Source organism: Ursus americanus, chromosome 12, assembly GCF_024610735.1.
Source record: "Ursus americanus isolate L20-20 chromosome 12, mUrsAme1.1.p, whole genome shotgun sequence".
Taxonomy (NCBI): Eukaryota; Metazoa; Chordata; class Mammalia; order Carnivora; family Ursidae; genus Ursus; species Ursus americanus.
The window spans coordinates 877291-897964 of NC_142138.1; the positions used below are offsets into that span (position 1 = coordinate 877291).

The 20674-nt window shown below is 51.7% G+C and overlaps 1 protein-coding gene across 5 annotated transcripts in view; it reads right to left on the reverse strand.

The window, feature by feature from the left end:
• HIVEP3 (HIVEP zinc finger 3) overlaps positions 1–20674 on the reverse strand; it is a 451785-nt gene that overhangs the window by 79535 nt on the left and 351576 nt on the right. For all 5 annotated transcript variants that reach the window (XM_045799842.2, XM_087865782.1, XM_087865783.1 and 2 more), the window contains one exon: positions 10480–10677. The gene's annotated coding sequence lies outside the window, so the exon portion shown is untranslated. The remainder of the gene's footprint in view (positions 1–10479; positions 10678–20674) is intronic.

A 20674-nucleotide genomic window follows, 5' to 3' on the forward strand; every position in this document is an offset into this window, starting at 1 on the left:
TCTTCGTGCCACTGGAATTTTGTGATAAACATCCTCTGTGCACATATCTTTACAGGCTGGTGCTCTTGTTCCGTAGGCCAGGTTCCCCGAAATGGGACCATGGGTCAAAAGGTATGTGTGTTTCGCGTGGGAATAGCTATGGGCCTATTGTTTGCGGCATCTTCCTAAGAATGAACCGTGTGGTTTTCACTCACTGGTTTTTGTTTTTGTTTTTTTAAAGATTTTATTTATTCATTTGACAGAGAGAGAGACAGCCAGCGAGAGAGGGAACACAAGCAGGGGGAGTGGGAGAGGAAGAAGCAGGCTCATAGCGGAGGAGCCTGATGTGGGGCTTGATCCCAGAACGCGAGGATCACGCCCTGAGCCGAAGGCAGACGCTTAACAACTGAGCCACCCAGGCGCCCCTCACTCCCTGGTTTTGATTCTGTCCTGAAGACACAGCTCTGAGCCCTCGTCAATAGGACAAACCCCATAATGGCTAAGGACAGTCTTCTCCTCCCTAGAGTCCTCAACTGTTCCTCTGATACCGTGGTTACGTGTCCCCTGTGGCTGATCCAGATACGTCTTAAAGTGCAGTACCCTTTGGGGTGACCTCCTCCCCACTGAAAGACACACGGAGAGGGACAGAGTCTTTTCTGATGTCAATGGTGCAGTAGGAGGGATCCAAGTAGGTAGGGTTCTGAGTCCTTCTCTTCAGCCCCCAAGCCACACACATGCCTGCCTGAGATAACGACCGACCAACCAAATTCTATCCCCCACGTAAGAAAATGGAGCTCATTCTTCAATTAGGGAAAACCCCAACGACTTCGGAGCTGGACACACCTTCAAGCATCTTCGAGCTCAATGCCTTAGTTTACAAATGAACCCTGGAGGGCAATGACCAGCCCAGGCTCACACGTGGGGTGTGGGAGCTGGGAGCCGGGTCACCGGGGGTGCTTGGTTCCAGCTCCCTCTGCCTGCTGGTCCCTAGGAGCCGTTTTACTAGAAAGGCACAGTGTAAATATTTCCCTAAGAAGCCAAGAGAGGAAACTTACCCAGGCTGAGCGGCCCTGTGCTGGGCACTGGCCACGGACACAATGCTCAATGAGGGCCATTATCTGGGAAGGGAGGGCTGTTTGCTCCGCTTCGGGACGGTGCCAGAGCCCGGAGCCACCAGGCTTGCCACTCTGGCTGCCACACAGAAGAGTCTCCTTGCACTCAGCAGTCTCTGTGGTTATGCAATGCTGGGCCAGAAGGTTAACTCTCCCCAGACGGGAGCCAGCCTTGCTCCTTCCTGCCTGAGCGTGTCCGTCTGAAAATGCTCAAAATTGAGGGCCTCCATGTTTGCAACAAAATGCTCAGGCCCCGAAATGGCTGGTTTATTCCAAAGGGTGTACTGAGTCCATCTGGCACCTTCCTACCAAGGCCCTGGGCCCCAGCCACGGTGACTGCCCACTGCTCCCCAGGCATCGCTGACGGGCCTCGTGGCCTGGCCTCCCAGGACTCTGCTCCTGCCGTTCTCAGGCCCGGCATGCCCCTCTTGCCCCTCAGCCTCTGTCAGTGGTGCCAGTCGAGTGCCCCTCTTTCTAAAGCACAAGGGCTACCCCGTGTTCACAAAGCCTCCCCAGCTACCCCAGCCGGGAGTCCTGGAGCTTGAGGAATGAGTTTTCCAAACAAAAGAGATATTGGATGTTATCTCTCCCACTTCTCCATTTTTCAGATGAGGAAACTGAGGCTGATGGGGGATTGACTAGCCGGAGAGCAGACTGAGTCAGTGTGACTGTCAGCAGGGCTCGCCTCCCCAGACTCTCTCACACCTCACATCCCAGACACTTCCCAGAACTCAACCACTTCCCACCGCCTCCACAGCCGCCAGCCTGCTCCGCGACACCATCACCTCCTGGTGCCGACATCAGCTTCCCAGCTGGTCTCCCCTCCTGCCCTGGGCTCCTGCTGTGCGGTCTCCACACACAGCCAGGGGGGGCCTTTCAGAACATTCAGCAGACCTCCAAGGACTTCTCAATTACCTGCCCACCCCCTCCTCCATCCCCTCTCCAGCCTCCTCTCCTCCTAGACCTCCACTCCCACCCCTCCAGCCACACTGGCCTCCTTGCCCCCCCTCGCCCCCCCAACCCCCCATCACACCTCTGCCTCAACACCCTTCCCCAGAGAGTACAGCTCTCTCTCTCTTACCCCTCAGGTCTTCGCTCAAATGCCACCTTCCGAGGCCCACCCTGACCACCAGGTTCTTTTCTTTCCTGGCTCATCTCACCACACATTGGGTACTTCACCTAAGTACAAGATAACATCTGTATATTTATTTTACAGAGGATATAAAATACACATTATGTGGCAAGGGGATAATATGGGTGTCTATTTCCCCTACTACAATGGAACTCCAAGAGGTAGGAATCTGCATCTTGTCACCTAGAACAATGCGTGGCACGTTCTGTTCAGGCATGGCTGATTTTAAGGAGGGTCCCCCTCTAAGGATGGGGGGAGGTGATGGCAGTCCTCGTGTCACCGTGCCAAAGCACCAGTGAGTTAGGAGTGGGGGGAGGGGACGAGTCTGGTGGCACAGGCAGGATCAATGGAAGGAGAGGCTCTGAAGGCTCCAGGGAGGCCAGGTGAGAGGCTCTCTGTTTAGGACCTGATGGGGGATGCCAGACCTGGGCCTCAGTGCCTCCTGAGCCAGGCCCAGGCAGGGCTGCTGCAGAATGGCCGATTCCCAGCAGCAGCCACAGAGCAGTGCCACTGAGGCATAGCCAGCCCCTCCCTCCTTTCAGGTACCTTGACTCTACCAGTCCAAAAACCTCTCTATCACTTTAAAAGCTCCCCAGTGGGAGACGCGTAGGCCCCGCTGGGTTTGGGGGCCTCCACTGAGCTCCTCTGCACAGCACTTTATTCTCAGGGATAAATATCTGCTGAGTGAATAGAGAGAGAGACAAGGGAAGGGGAAGGAGCCAAGAGAGACCCGGGAGAGGAGACCAAGGCCCGGAGCCACAGAGCGACCCCGAGGAAGCCTGCCAGCCAGAACCCCGGCTGAGACAGACTGGCTTGTCCTGACAGGTGGACAGGTGGCTCCGGTTCCCACTTGCTCTCCCGCACCTGCAGCTACGCCAGTCGGAAGCACGCATCTCCGGTGATCAGAAACTCCTGATTTCGGTTTTATTTCGATGGGCATTTTTATTTACCCATGGCACAATTTCTTTGAGGTTGGCTGGTTCTATTCTAAAGAGGGGCCAAAACCATGCTCCCGGGTGACTGGCTGTGGACACCTCTCTTCCTCCATCCTGACTCTGCTCTCGCCCACTTCTCAGGCTCTTTCACCAGAGCCTTTTCTCTCAGAGGCGTGTGTGCCTGCCTCAGGCTCCGGTCCTTAATCTCCTGCCTGTCTCCCTCCCATTTCTCAGCTCCCACAGCTGCACACATCCCCTGCCCTGCCTTGGAACACCCCAGGCCTGCGTCTCCAGTGGCAATGGCTCAGCTTGGACAACCTGTTGGCCTCTCGAATACCATATGCTTAGCACCCACCTGGTCACTCCCCCTCTCCCTCTGGGGGAGCCATTCTCCTACACTTCCTGGCCTACAGCCTCAGAAACACCCCACAACTCCACTCTTCTTCCCCTATATCACCCATTTACCCATCCGCCCCACCCATTCCCTCACTGACTGAGTGTCTTGTGTGCGAGGCTGTGCTGAGATCTGGGGACATTCACCATGCCCATCCCTCCTCCCTCTGTGGGACCTGCAGGACCACCCCAGACCCTGAGATTGGGAGAGGAAGCCTAGTCCAAACTAGCCAGTCCCACATCTGCAAGTAAAGTCACAGAGTGATCTTGGGTGAGTCACTTGTCACGTCTGAGCTCGGGTGTCCTTCTCCGCTCTTGGGAAAGATGATCCACTCCTGCTTCTCCTCTCCCCGGCCTGGCAGTGACATCCACAGGGGATGCCAGTCTAAAGAATGCTTATGACCATCACCTTCAACCATACTGCAGTCTTCCTCCTACAGACCACGGCCTTAACCCCTTCCAACCTCCTAGCCTCCTGAGACTGGGCCATAGCATCTGCATTTTAAAGAAACACCCCAGTGGTACTATTGTAGGAGGCTGGTTTGTGAACTGCACTTGGAGAAAGTCTGGCTCATGAGATAAAGTTCAAACTCCCTCTCCATCCCTGCAGTCCCTGAGCAGACCCCACCCTGCTTTCCAGGCACAGGTCAGTCTCTGGCAGGGGGCCTTCCACGGTCACCAGGCTGGTCCATCCGCTCACCAGCCTGAACCCAGAACTCTTCTCTTGCCATTTCCCCAGCACAGAAAGCCTTCCTGGGCTCCCTCTCTCTGCAAGTCTCTTTCCCACCCTGCGAGGTCCAACTTAAATGACTTCTCCTTCTTCCATGAAGGTCAGAAACACCTTGTCTTGGGTTCCCCAGCGGGCACTTTCCCTGTCATTTCCCTCCTGGGTTGCTGGCGGGCTTCTCACCAGCTCCCTGCTGAGCTTCCTGTCCAGACTGTAAGCTCCCCGGGGGCAGCCGCCCATCTTACAGCTCCTGAGATCTTCGTGTTCAACCCCAGTCCTTGCTGAGCATCCGCAAGACTCCAGCACACCCCCGGGGCACACAGAGGAGGAGGGGAAGAATTCCTGCGCGAGGGGTGCGCCCTGTAAAGCAGACAGAGGGTACTTGCGTACTTGCCAGAGTAGAAATATAGAGAGGGTACCACAGGGTCCCAGAGCAAAGGTTCCTAATGTCCTGGGGGAGGCGACGAGGGGGGCAGAGAAGGAGAATCCAGAAGGAAGGAACTCAGGGGAAAAGGATTAGTGTGAGAGTCCCTTCCACAGCAGCACCACCAAGTGGGGGAGGAGGAGGGAGGAGGATGGAGAAGGGGAATGGGCTGGGCTGGGGAAGCTGAGCTGAGGAGGAGCCAGGCTCTTCTTGTGGGTCAGGGGTGGCAGATCCAGCCCGCTGCCTGTTCTTGCACACCAAGTTTCACAGCCACGCCCCGTCCTTTACACACTATCCATGGCTGCTTGCACGCCGCTCAGTAGAGGGAAGCAGGTGCAAGGAGACCGTGAGGCTCACAAAGCTGAAAATAGTTACTATCTGGCCATTTCAGAAGAAAAGTGTGGCTGCTCCCTGCCACGTGTGTGGGAAGGGACCGGTGGATTTTAAGCGGACAGCACAGTCAGATTTTTATCTTCCTATTGCTCTGGGACAATGTAGGGATGGGCTGGGGCAGACGAGCTGGCAGGAAGGGAAGGCGGTTGGGAGGTTAGTGTAACTGTCCAGGTGGGGGGTGGATGTGACACCAGAGCTGCTGTTTATCAAGAGATCTGTTAAGAGCCGCCGTGTGCCTGCACTGGGCTAAGCTCGTTCCACACATTCCCTCGTCTGCCCTGCCCTGCACAGCAACTGCAGGTCGTGTCGTTCCCCCTCTTACAGAGAAGACACAGGGAAGTGAAGCCACTTGCCCAAGGTCACACAGCTGGTAGGCAGCGGAGCCAGAACGCAAACTCAGTGCCAAGCTCAAGGTCTTCGGGGTCAAGCATGTTTGCTTGTTGACAGACCCCTCCGAGCTTCCCTGACAACTCACAGAACACAAGTCTTCTACAAGAGAAAATCTTCCCTGAGTCGAGTCAGGCAGGAAGTGGGAGGCAGGAGTGTGGCTATTTTGGAAAAGCGACACGAAAAACCACGAAACTTCCTACCTGTCCCGTTTTGCTCCCATCTGTCCTCGGAAACAAGGCTGCCCTCTCTTAGATAAAAAGGTGTTTCTCCCCACACGGTGGCTCTGCCGCTGGTGGTGGGAGAGAGCCCTAAGCTTAGCACACGTTCGCTATTTTTAAAGGACTATATAAACAAACAGGGCTATGTAAATAAGAAAAAAATGAGGTCATCCTTTTAAAATCTAAAAATGTTCTTTTTCGATGGGGTGAGCAGCAAAACCTCAGAAAGAACTGGTGCTTTTTTATCCCTGAGAGGCCTTCTCCAGCCCACAGTCTCCTGAAGATACCGGGCCGGCCCCTCCCTTGCTGGCACCCACCCGGGAAGGCAGGCACCTGGGAGCCGGGACTCCTGGATTTTATTCCTGACTCTGCGGGCTTTGCCTCAAACGCCCAAAGCGACTGCCGACCTGAGCCGCCACCTCCCTGGGACATGGGTCCCCATCCAGGTCACGCACAAGACCTTCGTCCCATAGAAACCCGCACGCCGAGCCAGCTGTCCCCTCTGCCGTCCTGCCCCCTCTCCCCGGCCCACACCTGCATTTGCCAAGTGGCCGCAGGGCTCTCTGCGGGCTGCTGAGGAGCCATCTGTGGACTCCCTCCCTATCTCCTGACCCCATGCCTTGGATTTCTCTGCGCATAATCTACTTTCCCCACCTTCCTCCAGACCTCTTCTCCCAAGCTGATGGCTGGAAGTCATTAGGGCGGCCCTGGGAGTTGTGTTTAGGTCATCAACAATCGTTAGGAGACACCCCCGTTTTGGCAGGAGCCCAGGAGGCTTCGCTGTTTCCCAAGAACTTCTTCCCGCACTGAGCCGCCCCTGCCCCCCCGCTGCGGCCCCCTGTCCTGTGACCCTCTCCCCCCACCATCCACAGCATCACCCCTGCCCCCGCCTTCCACGCCTCCCCCTCTGCCTCCCAGCCCCAGTGCCCTTCTCCGTAAAGCACAGGAATGAGAACCGCCAGTATCTGCTGAAGGGGCGCCTCTCAAACGGCTCCACAGACGTGTCCCAAGTGTCACTCAAGCATTCTATTCCAAAACTATAGGACTCCTACAGAAAACTGTTCTGGAAAAGGGCCCTGGACGTTCTCACGGGTTCTACAGCATGTCGCAGTAACATGCCAAGTACACACAGTAGGGGTGGCCGGCTTTAACCTGGTTTGCGCAGGGCTCAGACAAAAGCCCGCGTAGACCTTGAACTTCAGTACTAAAATATGTCTTCGAAGATTGGAGCTCGTCCCTGGCATCTTTATGTTGCTGCTTCTTACATTCGGGGCTATACACGCGGACACCAAACCACACAAACAAGTATACTCTACAACTTTCCATGATGCGAGAATGCGGTATGTGGATTATCACAAAAACGTCATCACTGATTGCGGGCTTCCTGTCCGAGTGTCGTAATGAGAAGGGATTCAAGCGGTCACTTGATACTGTCAGTGACGCAAGCCAGAATTCCCTTCTGCTCCTTCCCCAATGTCTATATCACATTGAACTGGAGACCATTCTGGGTGGAACGTACGCTATTAGAGGTCTGTTACCATTCACATCATCGTATAGATAGGATCGAGAATTTTCTTAATACCGCGCAGCCCAGCCAAGCAAAAGTAAGAAAGCAATGTTAGATGTGAACGTTTGTAAGCGATAAAATGATTCCAGAACAGAGGCCAGCAAGATTCTATAGAGGACCCAACAGCAAGTATCTTTGACTTTGTGGGAGAAGAAGTCTGTCCCAATTACTGAACTCTGCCATGAGAGCAGGAGAGCATAAAATATGTGGAAATTCATGGCATGACTGTGTCCCAATAAAATTTTATTTACAAAACTCAGGCAACAGCCTGGATTAGGCCCATGGGCAGGCGTTTGTCAATCCCTGACCTAGACTCTGCGATTTCAGTGTGTGTATTGATGGGCTTTCATTATAAATAGATGTCAAAATTTTGGATTTAAATGATAAATGTATATTAACACACTAGCACTTGAATCTGTTTTCTATTACTGGCATGCCATGCAGGATTTGACTTTTAACAATGGCTTCTAAGACCACAGAAGTGGGCAAACTCCTTGCAGAGAGCTTTGCTGCTGAGAAAATGCTTTCCTGTCTGTTTTCAAATTAGATTCATCTTGACTTATTCAGAAATCAGGTGTATTCTGGGGAGAGACCCAGTCCAGGTCCCTAGTAAAGGGAGAGGCAGGATGCCACATCTCCCTGCCCTCGAATAATCTCAGACTAGCCATTCCTGAGCTCACATGGTGCGAATGGACCTCCCCAGCATGGGGGAGTCAGCAACGCCCGCGAAGTCTGGCGTGCAGCTGGCTCCTACCCGGCACACCCACCTGCCCAGGCCCGAGCCCTCTACCTTCCTCAGATGTCGTCTATTCTAGCCCCCTCCGTGGTGGCTGGGGTGGCTGTGCCAGCTGGGGGGGGGGCATGAGCACCTGGACACTCCAGAAGCCCTGAGTCAGCACCCCATTAATCACAGAGGCTTTTATTCCCCAGGGAGAGCACAGGAAGGGGCGGGGACCAGATTTCTTGCTGGAACTGACGGGCTCATTTCCCTCTAGACCAGTCCCATTCCTTAGCGATGCTTCCACGCAGCTGGAATTCAGCAGTGAAGTGGGGGAGGGCAAATGCCAGGTCTGCGGGGGATCCCCCCATGCCCCCCTTCCCCCGTACTCCCCTTGATGGTCCTCCCATATCTCTTCTTGCATCCCTCAGACGTTTCTGCTTCCAGCCCAGTCCACGTATTTCCTGCACACCTAGCTAAATAAACCCAGTGCCCTGAGACCACCGGCGGAGGAGACTCACCAAGGCTGTGACATATGCAGAAGGAAACAACCGCTAAACTGAGGCATGAGATGTCCCAGGGTGCCAAGGAAGGGGACCCATTTCGCATGGGGCTACTGATTCCTATTAAAATGTAGATATTCCTGGGGAAGGGTCACTCTTGAAGCTGTTACTGCTTTTCTTCAGGATGCATCTTGGTGGAAAGACAGCGCTGGGGAGGCCCGAGGAGGCGCTGCTCCTTCTCGCGGTGTGACCGTCTTTAAATGACTGAACCTCTCTGTGCTCGGTTTCCTTATCTCTACAAGAAGCACAATAGAACCAAGACTCCCTCGGGTCTGAGCAGAACTGGGGTTCGTCTATAAAGTGCCAGGCCCCATACGCAGTGCTGGTCGCTCTCCTTCACTCTGACTCTTGGGGACCAGAGGGCGGAGCATGACAGACGGGTCTCAGCATGGCAGCCAGGAGGGCAGAGAGGGGGCCACCCTGCCTGCACGAGTCAGCAGGGCTGCCTCACATTTGGGGAGCCCTTACTACGTGTCCAGAAAAATTCTAGGGGCCTTTCCTGTATCTGCACAGCAACCTGTGTGGTGGGTGCCATGACCGGCCCGTTGGACTAGCGAGAGAGGTGAGCAAGGCGACCAAGCAACTGGCCTCCCATATAGTAAACGCCTCCCCAAATCAGTAAGTGCCGGAGCTGGGCTTTGAACTCAGGAAGCTCCATGGCCTCCACCATTAAGCACCGCATCAAAGCTCTCCTCTCAGAGGGAGGCACAAATGCTCGGTGTCTCCTCAGAGGGCGGGGGTGATTGCTCTGCCTCTGCCGGGGAGCCCTGCTCACGGCCTGGGTCTAGAGGACCCACGTGGCGCAGCTGAGCTGTGGTTCGGGCAGTTACGGCGAGGCCCTCCCCTCCCGTCTGTAAGCGAGGGGGCACGTGAAGGACGGCCATGAGGCAGCGCTCACCGCACGCAGGCGGCCAAGCCCCCCCGGGACTCCGCGGAGCCCGAAGACCCAAACGCAGGGTGAGCTTCACCAGAGCGCTGCGGAAGAGGCCTGGAGCCCCAACCATTGGCCGTGTCTGAACCAAAATACAGATTTCTGTAGCCCGATCCCGAGAGTCTGATTCAGAGAACACAGGTGGGCCAGGGAATCTACTTTTTCTTTCTTTTTTTAAAACCAGGCGACCCCTGCAACCTATGCAGGTGATTCTGATACACCCCAAAGCCAGACAAAACGTCCAAAGACAGATTCCCAGCCCATAGAGCTCTAACCCCGCACAGCTGACCCCAACCACCACCTGAGCCTAACCTGGGACCACCGTGCATTCCTGAAGAGTCAACTATACAGACACACAGACATCTACCCATGCAGGTCCCCTCCCCAGGTGAATTCAGTCAGCATCTCCGGAGGTGGGGCCCTGCTACTAGAATTTTTTTAAAAACTTTCTGGAAGATTCTAACATGTAGCCAGGCTGAGAACCCGACATCCTTTCAATTTTTCACCACAGAGAGGGTCCTGAAGAGATGTGGCTCAGTCTTCAACACCCACTGTGCTCCCCTGGGTAGGGAGGGGGTAGCCAGGGGCTCTTCAGGCAAGAGCCATCATAGGGGCAGGCGGAGAGGGGAGCAGAGAAGACTGTGGAGCTCTGGCCTGTGGGCTGGCGTGTGGGGGGCTGTGGTACTTTGAGAAGAGGTGTTGCCAGGGACAGAACGGAAACTGAGGAACTAGGAAGACAATGGTGAGATGAGGTGGGGGCAGGGAAAGAGTGCTGGACCTCAAGGTCTCTACTCCTGGCCAAGAAGTCCTGAGGACTTCCAATTTTCACAGAGGCTCAAGGAAGGCAATAGTAATAATAATAATGATGATGATAATAATAATACTAATAATTTGAAAGAGGAATACATTTGAAAGAGGAAGAACACTAGCAAGCTCATGCAAGAAAGACCAAAATGGTGCCCCCAGCAAGCGTACTCAATGACAGCCCATTTCTTACCTGTGCTGAAGGCACCACTTTCGATGACCAAAACTAAAACACTGTTCTCTTTGGAAACCAGCATTCATGTCCACTTCCGCTGAGTGGCCTTCCTCTCACGCTCTGCTCTGCCCTCTGGAAGGGAGAGCTGGCCTGGCCAGTATCTCTTGAGGCTCCGCCATGAACTAGTTAGAGGCTGCTGGGTTGGTGCCTCGAATCCTGCAGGGGACGGTCGAAAAGTACGGTCAAAGAGTTTGCTTGGTCAACTTCTTCAGACACAGAGCAATCTCTGTCTGGTTCCAGGAGGCCCAGGCCCCCACAGGTCCTCCCAAGCTGCTTGTCTTGGGCTAGATCCCCATGTCCCCTGGGGAGACATTGTGGCTTGGCGGCCCTGGCACCCTGTTGTATCTTGCACATGGCCCCTAAGTTCTCAGGGCCCCTGTTTCTCCACCAGTAAGTAGGCAGAACTCCAAGATGGCCCTCGAGGTTTCCTGTCCCCCTGGTGCACACACGCTGCATGATCCCCAGGCCTGTGAATACGGTGCACTTTACTCTCGTGATTAGGTTACGTTACAGGGCACGGCTGATCTCAAAATAGATTGTTCCAAGCCTACCTGGCCAAATTCTGCCCATCTTTCCTCAAAAGACTCAGCCAGCCCCCCAAAAACTGGACATAAGTCCTGCCTCCCCAGAATACCCAGAGCACATTTGTTGTGCCTCTTAAGATAGATAACAGTGCCTGCTGTGCACAGAGACTCGAGGAATCTTGCAGGTCTTGTGGCTGCACATACCTCCGTGGTGTCAGTCTGACCCACTCCCCACCCCTAGAGACCGGTACAGGGTCTCAAGCACAGTCGGTGTAGAACGATTCTCTTTAGAACCTAACTGGGTAGCTCATTCATTGAACAGATATTCATGCAACACCCATTGGGTCAAGCCCAGTGGTAAGTGCTGGACACGAAAGAGTCAAGATTCAGTCCCTGCCTTCAAGGGGATCACAATTGTGGGGGGAGGGGCCAGGAATGAAGGGACGCATAGAGTCACCGGTTTGAAGATACTATACCTTGAAGGCATAAAGAAAAGACCCGTCAATTTTGACGGTGTCTGAATGTATGAGAGAGAAAGAGGGAGTATTTCAAACAGTAAGAAGGGTACATAGACAGGGGACCCCAAACTGGCTGAATGTTCGACAAGTTGCGTGCTGTCCATGTGGCTGGATATGAGGGGCAGTAGGCAAGAGCTGGCCAGGGGGAGAACTTGGTGTATGGAACAGCCTGGACTTGATCTTGCAGTGGGGTGAGGTCACCACATCACTTTAATCAGTGAGGTAATGTGGTCAAGACCAGAGGTGTGGCTGGAGGGGAGGACCGGATCAGAGGGAGGAAGCAAGCCACTGCTCCCTCCCCTGCCCCCCGCCAGAGAGTCCAGCACCACTAGACCGCCACTCCTGGCCTCCAGCCGCAGGTGAGAGCTGGGTGGACACACCTGCATCCGGGTCACCAGGAAATGTTACACACACCTGGGGTTCTACAGGGCAAACGGAGCCCGTGTGTTCACCTCTTCTCCCCTCAACACCAGTGAAATAAAAAAAGAAATGTTCAAGTAAGTACAGCTCTAGGGGAGCACCAGCTGGCCAGCAAGTCTGAAGAAAAGCAGACAAGGAGGAATGACAGAAAATCGAATCAAAGCTAAGCAAGCTTCGCCCACCAGGGGCAGGCAAAGGCCCACCTGCCAAATTCCCAGGGAATCCTGCTCAGAGGCCGTGGAAGCTGGGGCAGGGCCGGCTGGCTGGAATTGCTGAAATGCAAGGATAATGAGTGAATCCTTTGGGTTTCCAAAGAGACCAAAGTAGGAAGGAGAGGAGAAAAGAAACCACCTACCCCACATTTTACTGTCTTCATTAGCAGCTGTTCTTCCAGGAGACTCTAGCCCTGACAGATGGCTTGACTGCTCATGACAGAAACTTCCTGAAGGATCCATCAGCTCGTCAATCAACAGTTTGTACCCTAAGATTCTTTGAGTCCCTTGCCTTGCCTCAACATCCCCCTCACTGTTCCTCTCAGTCCCAGTCTGTTGGATTGTATTCCTTGCATGATCCTGATGAAGCCCCACATTGACATATCTGTTTTAAAGGAGACTTTCAACCCTCAGCAAATCCCGACATTGCCTATCTTCTCTGGAGATGCCAAAGCTCCATGGAGGTGATGTAATCAGAGGAGCAGCTTTGTCCCCAGATTTTGAAAATCAAATTGACATTGGGCTTGACATCCCTTCATTAACTGCCAGAGGGCAACAAAGACTGCAGAGCTCTGAGGAAAAAGGGTTAAAGGATCCGTTACTCCACCCCCTCTCAAAGCCAAAGAGAGAAGTACTAAAAATAGTATGCCACCCACTTATCTTTTCTTAAAACAATTACTCAAGGAATTACTACAATAAAATAAAAACTGTATCAGAATAAGTAATTCAAGAGAGGGTAAGACAGGATACATAGGAAACAGCGATGAACAATAAAGTACAAAAATGCACAGTCAGATCTAAGCCAATGTTGAAAATAATGGTCTCGTCTCGCTGGGAATTAGATGCTATTTAATTCTTGACATTAATCGAGAAGCATGGGTTTTAATTTCTTAATTTAAGGGTAACCATTTCTAGAAAACAAAATAAGACACAGATCTTTTAACCACTATGTGTGAGGGGGAGGGGGAAAACAAAAAAAATTCGATGAATTAATTCAATTAATTAAGCATTAGGAAAGGGACAGCTAGATAGGAAAGGAAAAAGTATCTTAACCAAAAGACATAAAGTAAGCCCAAACATATAATAAATATAAGAATGTGACTAAATTAAATTACTCTATTTTAAGATAAGAGATTTGGTTGAGTGGAAAAAAAAATCCAGCCATATGCCATTTGGAAGTGATACGCTTAAAACAAATGGACAAAGGTTAAACTCAAAAAATGGCAAGAAGACATAACAAGCAAAATGGTAATGAAAACAATGTAGGAAATTTAATATTCATATCAGACAGAATGCCAGAATGTTAAGTAGAATAAAATGGGGCATTTTAGATTTGCTAATGCGTCTGTTCCTCCACGAAGACACAAAAATCATGAATCTTGCCTTCACCTTGAACCACAGAACCATAAAATATATGAATTAATATAGTTTTAGGACCACAAGGAGAAGACACATACAGAACAGTATAGGTCTTGAATACATTACTTTAAGTCTGATGGTACAAATAACTGCCAAAGAAAAGGATGGAAGATTTGAAGACACAGTTCATAAGCTTAATTTCATCTAGATGCAAGAAGCAGAGAAAATATCTTTTTCTCGAATGTTCTTGTACTAGACTACAAGAAAATCTCAAACTCCAACATGTATACCGCAGTCTCCATTCCCAATGCAACCGAACTAGAAATTAACGAGCAGCAAAAAAATTTCCAAAAAATTTAAAAAAGTAAACTATGCATATGACAATTTAAAAATGCTTTTCTAAACAACTGACATCAAAGAGGCATGAAACTACAATTTTAGGATATTTATAAATGTGTAACATTGAGAACCCTGCTTTTAAAAAATCTGGGGAATGTAACCAAACCGCCTTTGGAGCGAGATTCAAACCTTAAATGCTTTTATGATAAAAGAAGAAAGACGGAAACCAAATCAATTAAGCATCTGACCTAAGAGGCTGAGAAAAGGGGAGAATAAATGAAATAGTCTATCAGTAAGATAATGAAAAAAAACCCCAGCAACCACCACAGAAGACATGGACAGCTGCAGACTGGTTCGCTGACACCAGCAACGGGGACAAACTGCTGGCTAACCTGAACGGGAGCAAAGAGCCAAATCACAAATGACTGTTAAGAAGGGTGATATAAACACGCATGCGAACAATCTTAAAAATTGAAAGAAATTAATACGTCGCTTGATGTCAATGAATTTGAAAACCGATCATTTTCTAGAAGATTATAAATTGTAAAAGTGAAGAAGAGGGAGAAAACCTGACCCAGCAGCGATGTTAGAAGAGACAGAAGAGGCTACTGAAGATGGAATGGTAGCAGAGGAAGAATGGATTCTTTTTTTTTTTATAATATTTTTTATTATATTATGTTAGTCACCATACAGTACATCCCTGGTTTTTGATGTAAAGTTCGATGATTCATTACTTGCGTATAACACCCAGTGCACCATGCAACACGTGCCCTCCTTACTACCCATCACCGGCCTATCCCAATCCCCCACCCCCTCCCCTCTGAAGCCCTCAGTTTGTCTCCCAGAGTCCACAGTCTCTCATGGTTCATTCCCCCTTCTGATTACCCCCCTTTCTTCTTCCCTTTCTTCCCCTACTGATCTTCCTAGTTCTTATGTTCCAAAAATGAATGAATGGATTCTTTAAATAGGAAAGCTGTGACAACCGGATGTCTATCCCTTCGACAAGTATTTATCAAGGGCCTACTATGTTTCGGGCACTGTTCTGGGCACTGGACATTCGGCAGTGAGTAAGACAGAAAACACTCCTGCCTTTATGGATCTGTGGCTGTAGCCAGGGAGGCTCAGCGGTAAACTTACAACAGGTGAAAGAAATGGTTTGCAACAAAATGGGATACAGAGTGAGGGAAGATGGAGGATTCTATTTCAAAGAGGGTACGTGCACCAGACACACACAAATTTATTTGGATTAAGGAAATTAACAAAACATAGAAGCAAATCCACCGAACACCAGAACTATCACAATATCGGTGTAACTTAGTGTTGGAAAATAAATTCCAAAGCCGGAACTGGGCCTCAGTGTTCTTAAAGGAAGAGATAAGTAAGTGTGACGACATAAAAATATTAAGCATCACATATAAAAAAGGCCTCAGCAACAGTTACAAAGCAAATATTTGCAACATATTAAAAAAAGGTCAATATCCATGATGTACGATAAATACCCACAAAAAAAAATGGGAGAAACTAATAAAAAAATAATGATAAAGTGCTGGGCATGGAGCCTGCTTAATATTTTCCCTCTCTGGGGAGCCTGGGTGGCTCAGTCGTTAAGCGTCTGCCTTTGGCTCGCGGTGTGAACCCAGGGTCCTGGGATCAAGCCCAGCATCGGGCTCCCTGCTCCACTGGGAGCCTGCTTCTTCCTTTCCCACTCCCCCTGCTTGTGTTCCCTCTGGCTGTCTCTCTCTCTGTGTCAAATAAAAAAATAAAATCTTAAAAAAAAAAAAAAAGATTCTCCTTCTCCTTCTGCCCCTCCCCCTCCCTCTCTGGAAGAAAAAAAAGACATGAAAATGTTTAATAAAGATATGCAAAGATACTTGGCCTCACTAATAATTAAAGGGATATAGGTTAAAGTCAATATCAGCTCTCCCCCATTTGATTGGCCAAGGGGAAAGCGATTGCCACCATCAGTGCTGGAGAGAAGAAGTAGCCAAAATTTATGGGAACGCAGCAGCTTCCCAAGCGCACACACAAATACACATCATCTGACACACACATACACACAGACACACACACACACTGATCACTGCAGCAACATTTTTAACAGTGAACGTGGAAATAATCCTATTATCCTTCAGCAGGGAGTTGGCTTAGTAAGTAAGTGATGACAAATCCACCCAATGGAGCAGTAATGGGACAAGAACTTCTCTTAATGGAAGATATTTATACACTCCCACCAATAATAGAGATTCTCCGTGCCTCGATCTACGTGTTGACCACGGGGTTCAGCCCTTCTCCTGGGCAAGCTCCCTCCCTCCCCCCACAGCCTGAGGATGGAAGGCAGCACTGGGACCCCATTTTGCACACGAGGCTTAGCCAAGGCTAAGAGACCTGACAAGTGGTGAACTTTGGGATGTCTGACCCACGAGCCCCCACTCTTAGCGACGACACACACTTCCTGTCAGTGGAATGGTGTGAGAAACAGGGAAAGGCAGCATCGCAGACACGCACCTGTCCGTGTAGCTGTGGGTGCTGTGGACCTCGAGGATAAACACCAAGCTGTCGGCTCCTCTGATGGACGGGACTGCGAAGGGATGGGGTTTGAGTGTGTATTTTCTTCTTTATACATTTCTAGACTGTTCTTCTTCTTCTTTTTTTTTTTTTTTACAATAAGCATGTTTATCACTTGAATAAATTAAGGATTGTGATTAAAAATGATATAAAAATGTCTTCTTAGAAAACAGCTGAATGGGGAAGCCCTATTAGGGCAAGAGGGGCCCATCTGCAAGGTGGCACCCACCCAGGGCAGGAAGGACTCTCCGGCAGCGCCTCTTCAGGCCCCACCCAAAACCTCAGGCGTGGGGGAGGCTGTCCTCTCCTCTCCCCACCCTCCCTGTGGAGCCCAAGCAGCGCAGCACGGCCTCTGCTGGCAGGTGGAAGGCGCCCCACATCCGGTGTGGGCACTGGGGTTGGCATCACCACAGGGGAAGTTCAGCTGCGAAGGAGTTAAAGAGAACCCCCAGATGCCTGCAGGGCCGGCTGCCCTGCCACAACAGCTGCCTTCCCAGGGCTGGCGAGGCGGCCGGTGAGCTGGGGCTCCCGCGCTGGACCTCACACCCTGCTCCCAGGGAAGGCCCTGGCTGCCCTCCTGATACATAGCCTGTCTCTCCACTGTGAACAGACATCTGCAGATGGGGCTGGCACATGGCTCAGCTGGGTTTGACCTGCTCAGGGCGGGGAATTGTGGGATGGATCTTTCCATCTGCATTTTCATTTCTGCTATCATGTTCTGTGGGTCGATACAAAAACACTCACATCCGAGACACCGGGACACACATGGCAGAATCACATGGAATAATCTTGGGGGTTCACCCTGGGCTCCTCAGCAACCGGGAGGGGACGCGGGGAGAATGGCTGGCATGCCTCATTGACCCAACACCACGCGGCGTGGGTGGTGCCGAGTGTTGACCCAGACGCCAGAAGGTCATGGGTTCCAGCCCTGGTTTTACCCATTAATAGCTGTGTGACTTCAGCTGAATTACTTAACTTATCTGAGCCTCACTTTCTTCATGAGTAAAAAGGGAAAAACATCGCCCTTGCCTGGGTTTGTGGTGTGAATCAGACGCACAACGTGTGTGAGGTGCGGCACAGGCTCAGCACGCACGAGACGCTCATCGAATGCCCGCACCCTTCCCCGGTTACGGCGGGAAAACATCCACGCCGCCCTCCTTCCGCCCACCTCTCTGCCTACAGAGCCTGTTTCACCACTGGCCCTGCAAGGCTTCCTGCCTTCTTCCCTGTGACCAGGCTTGGGGCTCTCACTTTCCTGGGGTGCTCAGCTTTGTTTCAAATGCCTGCCCTTCAGTCTGAGAATGCTGCCAATACACTGGGCAGCTCAGAGGCCGTTTCTAGATCCTTCCTGGCCCCTGGCTGCATTCTCCAGACCAAGGCTGCTCGCTTCCGTGGAGTAGTGAGGTGCCCCAGACAAGAAGTGTGAGCAGGAAGAAAGGCAGTGGGGCTCAGAGCCTTTGACATGGACAAGACAAGCTTTGAGAAGACCCGGGAAATGTTTTCCAGTAGAAGCAGGGTTTTTTAAAATAGAGGATGGGGATACATTTCCATGTGTGCTAAGGATAGAAAAAAGAGGAATGCCAAGTGCAGGATAATAGATTCTGTTTCATGATCGGCAGGAATTATCTGGCCCATAAACTGTATCAGGTCCAGGCAGAAGAAATAGTCAGTCTTTAGGTGCTGCAGGGAAGGGAGACACTGAGGCACACGGAGGGCACCCAGCCCAGGAGTGCAGGAGACTAGAGAGTGGCAGGAAGAGGAGGTCCAGGTGAAACCCTGGGGCTGCACGTGAAGCTGAGGGGCGGAGCTGCCAGGGCCCAGACCAGGGGTAGAGCAGTTGTTTCCTGACGCTCCGGGCCCTGCCTTGCGGGGGCCTCCTGCACTGGAAGTGTGCCCTCACCGGTATAATAGAAAGCCCATCGGACTGGCCCACCTGTGGGGTCCCACTGCAGCCAGCTGAGGGCCCTTCCACAGGGCACTCCCTGCCACTGGGCTAGACCACGGGGTGCACAGGTGAAGACACCTGGCCCCTGCCTCGGTGTCATGGATCTAGTAGGGAAGACGGGCTGGAAAATCAGGGCTTATGGTCCTTTCTCCCAAGGAACCCCAACCTTGGGCTGCTTCCTCCCAAACAAGGCTCATAACATCTTCTGCAGTTTGTAGAGACAAAGGGAGGGGTGGGGAAGGAAACATTTGTTGAGAGCCTACCATGTGCTGAAGCTGGCCCTATGCGGTCTGGCTGTCACACGGATGCTACAGGCAGCCTCCCCCACCGCCATGTGAGAGCCGCGGGAGCGGAGGTTTGGAAACCAGAGAGGTATGGGTGGGCAGCCTTGCACAGCAGGTCAGCCCCAGGCTATGGTGGCAGACAAAACTGGGCACCTCTGGTCTCTGCCTCGGTGAGCCTCGGGTGCCACATAATACTTCAGGTCTTAGTTTCCCCATCTCTAAAACGGGCCATGTAAGAATTAAATAATACAGAGTCGACTTTCCAAAACATGAGCTTCTTGCTGTTCCTCTTTTGGTTATTTCTGACCATCTGGCTTTACTGATACTCATGAGGGTTTTGTGTTCTCCCATCCAAGTACTAACCAGGCCCGACCCTGCTTAGCTTCCGAGATCAGACGAGATCGGGCGCATTCAGGGTGGTATGGCCGTAGACGGGTTTTGTCTTCTAAAAGAAGAAGATTCCAGATGCCATAACAAGAGGACAGAGAAAACGAAGAGCAGGTTGAGATCTCGGGAGACCCCCAAGGAATGCAGAGCACCTCAACCACTGGCCCACCTAGGGGAGGGGCTTAGGAATTGAGGCCCGCTGGAAAGAAGCAAGCAGAGTGCGTGTGTTTGGAGGGGCGGCTGCTTTGTGTCCCCACAATGACTGCCTCCTTAGCAAACGGGGGAAGCCTGGCAACCCAGGATCTGCCAGAGACCCAGCCAAGCTTCTGGTCCCAACCTGCCTCCACACCTGCCCAGTGCCACCCCTCCCCCACCCCCGAGTTCAAGGGTTCAGTCAGGCAGAAGGGCTGTGCCAAAGGAAATTGTTTGCTACAGAGTCCTCTGGGTCTGCTCTGCTCTTCTTCCTTTTTTTGGACTCTGTGGCTGTTTGAGTGGGTACCTTTTTCCATAGAGAGTTTCCACTCCATCAGTTACTCACATTGCCACCGCCTAGATGTAAGCTGTTAGAGCCGGTGAACCAGATCAGGCCTGTGGGGCCCTGCTCAGTTTATCGGGGGTGTGGAGGGCCTGGGTCGGCCACTATTCTGGGGTGACTGGTGGTTGGGAGGAACGGCCTCAACCCCTGGCAGGGCCACCTTTCCTCGGCTCCGTCCCATCAGGAGGACATTTCTACAGTGGGATTTAAGAGCACAAGCTCCTGGGTTTGAATCCTTCCTCCTGTGCTTCCCAGCTGTGTGACTGGGCTCAGGTGATTTACTAACATCTCTGGGCCTCAGTGAACTAGCCTGTAAAATGGGAATAAAAGCAGCACCTCTCTGGCTGGATGTTGGGGGGACTCAGTCAGTTAAGGCACATAAAACGCTTAGCACAGCACCCGGCCTAAAGCCCCGTAAGTGTCAATGAATGTGAAGTTCTTTTTTCTGTCATCCCTGCTAAGACCCAGAGCCTGTGACCTCATCTGGACCAGCACGTAACAGGGTCTGAACTGTCCTCCTGAGCTTACCCTCTCTATAAGGCCAGATACACTGCCCTGACACCCAGCCCTCTCCTTGCCCTTTCTTGTCCCAAATCCTTCAGTGGTTCCTCCCGGAGGGCACAGTCTACACGTGGGATTGCCTCCACAAATACGGCAGGATACCCCTGCCATCAGCGTTCCCATACAAAACCCTGCTCCTACCGAAACGTCTGCTCAGAGGGTTCACGTTCCCTTCCATACAAATCTCTGTCTGGAATACTTTTCTCCATTCCACTGTGGCCTAATCCAACCATATCCGCCCATGTGAACCCAGCTCCCATGCCACCTCGTCCACGAGGCCCTCCGTGACCTCCCTCCCTGGCCAGAAACGATCTCTTATTTACAGCATTTGGTCTCTTGACTGTGGCATTTAGCTCCTCTCCCCTGTGTGTGTAATAAAATATATACAAATTCTTGTCGACATCACAGACAAACCACACGAGCTTTGAGGACAGGACTGGGGTGTGTCTGATTCATCTCTGTATCACTCACAAAGCCTTGAACATAACTGGTGACAATAAATGA